Raw genomic sequence first — 9,147 nt, forward strand, 5'->3', positions numbered from 1 at the left:
CTCTCTGAAAAATCTTACCTATTTATACGTCTCTTTTTGCTCGGTCCCTTTCTCGTGATTTTTGTTCGTTCGTTCGTTCGTCTTCGTCTGGAGTTGCAGGCAGTATCGGCGAGGGCGACAGAGACCGAGTTAATGAGCGGTTGCGCGTAATGAAAATGTCCGTACGAGGTGACGTTGAACGAGCAGCGTGGAAAGGGTGAAGAGATAATGACGACGTGCGCGGCCGGGCACAAGTGGAGTAAATTGTGGGACATATCGGAGGAAGGTTGAACGTTCCGCGGCAAGGAGGTGCGCTGTTTGCGAGTTTGAGAATCCGGTGACGGTGTGATGGGGGCCGATGTTTCGCGGACGTTGCTGGAAACAAAGAAGTTGAGGTCTCGTCCATTATAATTATAGTTATTAGATACATATTTCTATAATGTCGTGTCGGTGTTTCTGTATCGGAATTACACAGCTACGTTGGTAATGGGAATCGAGTATTTCTCAATTTGCTCTACGGTGCATGTAGTACGATACTTATCATCTATACATGTACCTGCCTATTTTCCGCGTGGAATGTCGTGTATATTGTACATGTGTATATTTATATTTCTTAATTTTTAAAATCTATCTATGTATTCTGAATGAATCTATATTCATTCGTTGGATCTTAATCGGACAGAAATTCGAATTTAACAAAGCATCGCCCGAAACTACCTTCCACGACTATTTTCGAAAAACTGCTTCTTGTCCCGAAACTGATCGAATATTCGATCGCTCCTGCTAGCTAAATCTCATGTACGTATCGTTAAGAAAACTAAAAAAAAGTTAACTTATCGAATTAAGATTTTTAGCGTCGAAGATATCGAAGCGATGAGCGAACACAGGTACGAAAAGGAGGTCGTGGCGATCGTAAAGGTCGCGACGTGCAGGTGAGAGCGTGTTGTAATTATCGAAAGACAGCGATGGAGGTTAACCACGCCCCTGTCCCCTCAGGCAGCCAATCACCGCTGTCGCTGGTGTCGCCCTGCCGTGGGGACACAGCTCGGCGACATTCCAACTCTACGAGAACGAATCCGTGGCCAGGGACACCGTTCGTTCCAGCACACGATGCTTTCCACTCGCGACACCGAACCACTTTCCCGGCCAATCAACGGAATCGCTCGTTTCCGTTCGGTCCTCTCGGTCGACGGACCATAGCGACGCTATCCTCTCGATTACTCGCGATCCCGACGTTCTTCCACGATCCTTTGATCATCGAAGACGTTCAACGTCGGCGAAAATATATTCTTTGGATCGTAGATATCCGTGTCCCTGCCTACAAGTTTGCGAAAAATTTAGGAATCGACAAGAATGAAGGATTTATCGACGTTGGAAGACGAGATAGAGGCTGCTCTATTTTGCCAATATCGAATGGTTCGTAACAAAAGAACTCCGACAAATCTCTATGTATCATTTTAATTCTGATCATTTAGACATCGTAGATCATCGATGTAGCCTTAGCGTTAAAAGCTTGTTCAAAGAATAAAATATAAACGATCGATAACGATTGCAACGGATAACTGCATAAAGATACTCGATCGGAACCCGATAAGCGCACCTAAGTCTCGAAAGTAAGAACCGAAAAGGAAACTAAGATCCGTTGCAAAATCCTAGTGTGCCCCACCCACGAAGGGCGGCGACCGAGCGCGGAATCTGTCGCGCGTTCGAAAACACGGTAGGTGGTGGTTGGTTGACAAGAGGGAGGCCGGTATGAAACGGGGTGGCAAGACGAGCGCGACAGAACACGCGAACACCCTGTTACAGAGGGAGAGTAGAGGAAAGTGGAGCAGTTGAGTGGGAGGCAGCCAGGAAGTGACAGGCGAGAGAGGACTGTCAACGAGTCGGACGAATCAGAAAGGTTGGCGACGTCCTGGAGGACAGAGAGGACGTCAGGGCGCAAGCGCCTGTGACCGCTGGACACGCGGGCGACACATCGATCCACGCTTCTACAACCTCCATCTCATCCACCACCCACCGCCTTCTCTCCCCACGGCCGACTTCCTCCTTTCGCCGCTTCCCTTTCCGTAGCCTCTACCTATTCTTTCTACGTCTCTGCGGACCTCGTTCTCCGTCGTTGCTCGTTTTGGTCGCTGCCACCGCTGCTGGTGCTGCTGCTGCTGCTGCTGCTGCTGCTTTAGATACAGGGTGGTGCAAAGTCGAGGATCTAGGGGTGCGATCACAGTAAGGTAGGATCATTGGAATCTGTCAAGAGTCAAACTCGACAATTCCGTTTGTTACGAACCAGACGCGTAATTAATATTCGATATTTCAAAAGACAAGTGACTTCGACAGCGACGTCGATAATTTTCTGCTGGGATTATTTCGAAAAGAAAAAATGCCGAACGAATGAAAACTACCTACAGGGATGAATACACGACACGAAATTCATAGCGCGTGATAGCTACGAAACCATCGCATCGATGCATCTAAATCAGAAAAAGCATCAAGAGTATGAAGCACTTTACTCGGAGCGCATTCAAACGTCTGTTTGAAACACAGTCCATTCCATGCGTCCATTTTGAAACACTCGACTCGGTTAAAAACAGCGGAATCAAAAGTCCTGTTAAACAGAATGGCTTCCAATGATCGCCACGACTGTACGAGACCCTTCTCGTTGCATTTTCTTCTTCGATTTTTAAATCGTATCATCCATGTTTCGCGAACGTATTTAACATCGTCTACATTTCCACGTAGATTTATACATTTACAATCTTTTTAGAGTTCACGATTTTCTGCTTCGCATCAAACAGCTGAACTATGTCGATGATGAATCTAAATCGAATAACCGGCTCAGGATTACAGTTTCTGGTAGACTAACTTCATTTGAGCAAAGAACTAGTCGAGCGTTGTTCAATGCTGTCGCCTTCCAAATGTACAAATTCGCCCAGAAGCTGTCGTTACGTAAACTCCGAAACCTCTGCACGATACCTTTACTTGAAAACATCGAAATTTCTCGATCTCTCCTCGAAATTCCCGACACTCGCTCCTTGAAAATGGTTTGGCCCCTCGTTGAACGTTTACATCTACCGATATCCAAAGCAGCTCGCGTTGGAAAATCACTTAAATGGATCAGAAAGCGATCGATCGTTCGCCCGACTCGCCCGAGGGTCGTGAAAACCGCTCAAAGCGATCGAACTTTGGAACGGGCCGCGTCTGCACTCGACAACCGGATGTCAATGCAACCGTTACCAAAGGTCACGCTACGATACGCCCGAGAAATAGAAAAGCTATATCAATACGCTTATCGCGGTTGCAATCGGGCCGGGATCGCGGTATTTTCAACCCCTTGCGGCTGTTCGCTGTGCAACCCCTCCGGCCACGTCGCTGCCACGATCGCGTTCTTCGATAGGATCATGGGGATCAACTCCACCGTGGATAATATCGGGGCTACGAGAGAGCAAGTGGCATAGAACGAAGGTTCCAGGATTAAGCGTAATCGGGTTTGACGGATCCATTGATAAGTTTCGGATCTTTAGGTCTTTGTGCGAGTGATGCGGATTTAACGCTATACACGCGGATTTCGAAGTTTAAATTTCGCCCGATGCGAGATTACGTGTACGTTCTGCGAAGTTTCCAGGTATCCAACGGGTTAATTCGTATTCGATCGCGTGGGATTGAACTTCGATAAACAGGATCATTGGGTCATAGATGATCAGATCAGGTTGGGTTGGGTTACTTAATTTTGCCGTATTTCAAATGATAAAGCGATTAATGATTTTCATCGCGATAAATATAAAATACAAAATTATATCGAATAATGCGATTAATCACTAACGTTATCGATCCAGTATTGAAATTCTACACTACGCTTTGAAAACGTTTCCAAACGAATTCGATGGAATTTCAAGAGGTAATACGGTATTATCGTGTAAGTAAATATCGTCACGGTATTTCAGAAAGACGCAACCGGAAAATTAATTGCAAAGGTTCAATTTATGGACGACGGTCTGTCTCGGGTCATCGATTCGTCGTGGCGATAGAAGCTCAGCTACACACCGACTAACAACAATCGGAGATGCTACTCGTCCGGCGAGAGTTGCCCGCGAATGTACCTAGATATCGATTCCCTCTTGCACCTCCGTCGGAGGAGGAAGAGGTGGAGGTGAAAGGGGTGAGGAGGTGGGGGAGGTCGGAGGACGAAGCGAGGAGCAAGAGAAGGTGGGTACTGGCCGACAGGCTTACTCGCGTCTCACGGACGACAAGAGGGTGATATATTACCACCAACTACCCCGCCTCCACCCTGCCGGCTCTCCTTCTTCGTTTCGCGTTTTCCACTGCTAGTGATGGCCTCGAAGTTCCTCCAACCATCCACCGTACGTACACTTTCCGAATCGTTTCGTTCTTCGTTATTTTTAGAAAATATCGAGTTTGCGAATGTTTATGCATTTATGGACAACTTAAAGACGCGAAAACGTGCAGAATACTATTCTATCGAAATTCATAGAATTATGTTTCCCTAACGTAGGTAATCCATGATTATGTTCGTCCATTGAACGAAATTGGATTTAAAGGTAACGTAGAGTACGAGACGAATAATCGACATATTCTTAAGAAACGAAACTAGAACACATGTAGGTAGGTTTTTACATTTTTTTCATCTCGAAATTGCTCGAAAGTTCGCGAGAAAGAAAGACCGGAATGCCCATCGCTAGCCACCACCCCGTCACATACCCCTCCTCTTTCTCTACCTTCTTCACCTCCTCGGAGCGACTGCCGGTGCCGGCACTTCAAACTACCCCCTGCTCACCCCCAAGTTCCGAGCTTTATTCGAAGGAAGATCCATCTCCATAATGGCCCCCACACGTCCCTCCGCCTCCTCACACGCTTCGTTCGCATTGTGTGTACACCATGCTGAAAATTCACCAGCCTTGTTACGTATATAAGTAAGCGTGGCCCGTACACGAGTACAATAAGATCCGGGTAAATTTTTGACGACGAAAGAAGTAACGAAAAAGTGACGAAATAGGGTGCAAAGGTTTCGAGACGAAACTTAACGGAGGATAGTGATCGAATTAAGAGAGAGAAACAGATATGCTTATTTATAAGATGAAAGCAGCTTGAGAAATATTCGAAATTCGGACAGAAGATCGATACTCACCGATTATTCTCCCGAACTAAAGATCATTTGTTTCGATGAAGATAATTTTAGAATAAATTCCAGTGGGTATTGGATAAATTTCTTCGGAAAAAGGCGGAAACCGGATATACAGAACGGGTCAAACGTTCTTTCTGTGAAATACTACGTCGATTTACAGAGGATCTCGCGAGATGTTCCGTCAAAATACCCATTAAACTCCTCTTTTCTCTCTGAATCTCCTCCTCCGGCGTTTTCTGGTGGAAATGATTGAGATTCCACGGGGCCTAAGTTTTCGTCGAGGTGGAGCATACAGGCGGATTGGAAATTTTTGCCGAAGGATAAAAAATTATGAAAATCCAGGCGCGCAGCTGGTCGGAGCGCGCGAGTTGCGAGTTTTCCGTGGCTGACGTTCGCCACGGGAACAGATTAAGCTTTAGCGAGGAGATTTATGGGCGAGCGTGTAACGAGCAACTTTTTCATACGATGCGCGCCAGACTTTGGCCCGCGGGGGTGGGATTAGCATAAGATCCAGCAGCTGCGGGCTGCGTGGCCTATGAGACCATGGTGTCCATGATGAGTCTAGAGAAACGTAATGCGCCGCCTCTGTTGCGGAGGCGACAGACGATGGAAATCTCGTTACGAAGGAACTTGCCAGGATTTCGCTTATTTCTACTTTGCCATGCTACGCTTATTTAATCCCCCGATCATGAAAATAAATAAAAATACAATTTAAACGATTAGGGGACATGATTTGAGTGTACAAAAAAATATTCAGTACTTCAACGAAACTCTCCTCGAGACCACCCTTAGATCTTTCAATCTCTCCGGAAATCCGCACCAGGAAATCACCAAAGCGAACCGTCTACTTCTAACCAGCCAAGGAGCAAAATCACCTCCGATTACCCTTCTCGGTGAGATATTTAGTCTGCCCGGACCATCTTCTAACTCGATAGATCAGGATAACCCGGACTCGTGTTAGAAAGACCTGCCATGGCGCTGGATAAAAATCCATTGTACTCGAGAAGGAGAGTAGAGAGGAGAGAGAGAGAGAGAGGAGAAAGAAGAATAAACGGCAGAAAGAACACGCTATCCAGGTTGATGTTCTCGAGCAAGTTGGGAGGGGGAGGAGCGAGAAGGGGAGGAGGATACTTAATTGAATACTCGGAGGCAGAGGATTGATGCCCTGTGTCAGTAGCCGTGTACAGAGGCATCGGCGTAATAGACGCATTACCGAGGCCTTTACGGGCAATTATGCTAAGGCCGAAAGCCGCGATGGTGCTCGCTGGCAGCCGTCACGTCTAGATAAATGCACGCCGTGTTCGTGTTGCGTAAGCCTAGGCGCGACCGGATAGGCGGCGCGATGATGATGGCCCGCGATCGACCAAGCTCCGGCAATCGGCACGAAACTCTCGGTGCCGAGCTCCACTGGATGATTGCCAGCTCGAATCCGGTGTCCCGCCCTCGAGAGAGATACTCTCTTTCCTCCTCCTCGTGCAGGCTCTACGATCGCGGGTAAGGGTAATCATAAGGAGCCGCGGATCGGCCAGATCGACGCGTAACGCGCGCTCCATGATTCTCCTTGCGAATACGCGATCGATTTCGCTTTCGCGCAGGCTATGACTTTGATATAGGGTAGATCGAGGTTTAGAGTAACGGGCTGTATGTTTCAAGATATATCACAGTCGGCGCGAATGATGGTTCCAATGATACCGGTTTATAAAACTTATCGATTTTTCGCCTCATGGACGAAACGAATAGTAATCATCGAAGAGAACGAGTTTAATACAGAGCGAGACAGTCGAATCGAAGTGGATAGGAGCGGAATGGAATCGGATCTAACTTAAACACGATATTTAAATCTCTTAAATCTCTATTAAATTCGAACGAAGCACCGACGAACTTCACGAGGTTTCGTCAAATTAATCAAATTAATTTTGATCGAATATCAGCAGGAATTAAATATCGACTTAAAAGATTCCCTTCTATCGAATCAAAGCTGCCGCATGCTCCTCCAACCACGATACCTCTCTCCTATTCAGCCGATAAATTATCCCATCCCTCTGCTTCGCCATAAAACAATATCCCAACCTCCTCGAGCCACGCGCCGTTCTCCAGCCTCCAGTTCTCTCGAATCGCGACACCCTTCCCAGTCATTCTCACACGACCCTTCGAACAGTCTCGAAAAAAAAGAAAAAATCCAATTGCCACCCGTGCAGTCGCTTACCGACTCCGAAAACCCTTCCTCCTATTCGGTACACCTTCCGCGCAACTTGTTCTCTGTTGGAACCGGTGGAACCGACGGGGAAGGGTTGGGTAGCCATCGGAGAAACCGGGCAACGAGCAACGGCAGCAGGAATAAAGTGGAGTAGACCGGAATAGAGTACAAGGTGTATGCCTAGAAGGTATAGAGAGAAAATGGTAGCCAATGGCGTTGGCTCGGCGTCGTTGCTACAGTATTGAACGTCTCCTACGTGGGGTCCAGATCTCTCTCGCTCTCCCTTTCTCGACTTCTCTCTCTCTCTCTCTCTCCATTGCTCGCCGTTCCTCACTCCACCCCTTCCCAGCCTCTCAAGCTCCGTTTCCTCCTGGTCCTCCTCCTCCTCCGCCTCCCTCTTCCTCGCTCCTCGACATCCTCATCCTCCATCTCTTCCTCTTGCCGTCGCTGTAGCCAGCATCGTCACTCGCACGCGCGCGCGCGCGCGCTCATACACACACACACACAGAATCGCTATCTCTCTTTCTGGCGGTCGCGCCGCCGGCCTTCCGTCTCCGTCCTTCCCTCCGACGGTTTCTCGTGACCCGACGACGTCCTCTCCCTCCACGCCGTGGTCCCAGGGTGGAGACCCTCCCTCTCTGCGCCTCCTTGCTCCTCTACGTCTCCCCGCGGCGTCCGCCAAGCGCGCGGGGTGGAGGTGGCAGGCCTTCGCTCGCCTCTACGTTTATCCCTGTCTTTCTCGTCTCCTCTCTTCTCTTGCTCTCGCTCGTCCCTCTGTCCAGGAGAAGAGAGTCCGCCGCCGTGATCCGTGGCTCCGGCCGCCTCTCTATCCTCTCATTAATATCCGGAGACACGACCAGCCGGTCCACCGGCGGAGGGTACCTCTGATTGGCTGCGGCTACACCGCGACATCTCCACGCTACGCGGAACCAACGTCGAGCTTTCGAGGAATTGCAAAGTGGAATTGGACGGATCGGCCGTTCAAGGGGAGTTCTTCCGTCGTGATGGGATTGCGGAGGTTGTGCGAGGATGGTCTATGGCCAGGAGAAGGACGACGCTCCGGGTTCGAGGGCGGGATTATTGATTTTTGGGTGGACAGGTGTAATGGCTCGGTTTTTGGGAATATCGAATGGGGTGGGCGAGGGAGAGACGTCAGTTTCAGGAAGTTCGGTGTATTCGTCGAGAATGCCATTTGGCTAGCACTGGTCTACTTATCTCGAAGCACCGACATCCGCCAATTTCGTACAAGCTCGCGATTCCATCGATCTCGATTTCTTTCAAAATCGTTGTTCGCTTATTGAGATTCCTTAATCGCTAAAAACTGTTATGGGTGAGATATCAATTTCCATGTTGTTTCCCTCGATGACAATTTTCAGGGCTAAGAATGAAATCCTGGAGGACATTGAAACGACTACAGGAAATCTGAATGTCGCTCGCGATGAAGGGAGAACATTGGCGTTTCGTCCGAACTAGTCTACGTTCGCTGTGCCAGCACCGAGCAAGCGTAACCACCCCCGGGGGGTTGGAACTTAATTTCTGCGTTTTCGAGCCGCGTGGCGCCAGATCCCGTAACGTGATTCGATAATTGCCATAATCTGGAGGCACAGCCTTTCCTTATTTCGGCCATATGCCGTCCAGCCCGAAGCTACATCCCGAACTACCGGCCGTAAAACTTCCTACTGGACTCATTCTTGCTTTTTCTCTTCGCCGTGTACCCGGATGCTTGAACGCCGCGGGATCCGTCAGCGGATTTCGCTGCGTTCGTTAGTTTGTTTTTCAATTTCGATTCGTATTTCGCAGTGGTCTAACAATTTCATGGAATTGTTACAATTTT

Source organism: Bombus vosnesenskii, unplaced genomic scaffold, assembly GCF_011952255.1.
Source record: "Bombus vosnesenskii isolate JDL3184/JDL3185 unplaced genomic scaffold, Bvos_JDL3184-5_v1.1 scf7180000013436, whole genome shotgun sequence".
In the NCBI taxonomy this organism is placed as follows: domain Eukaryota; kingdom Metazoa; phylum Arthropoda; class Insecta; order Hymenoptera; family Apidae; genus Bombus; species Bombus vosnesenskii.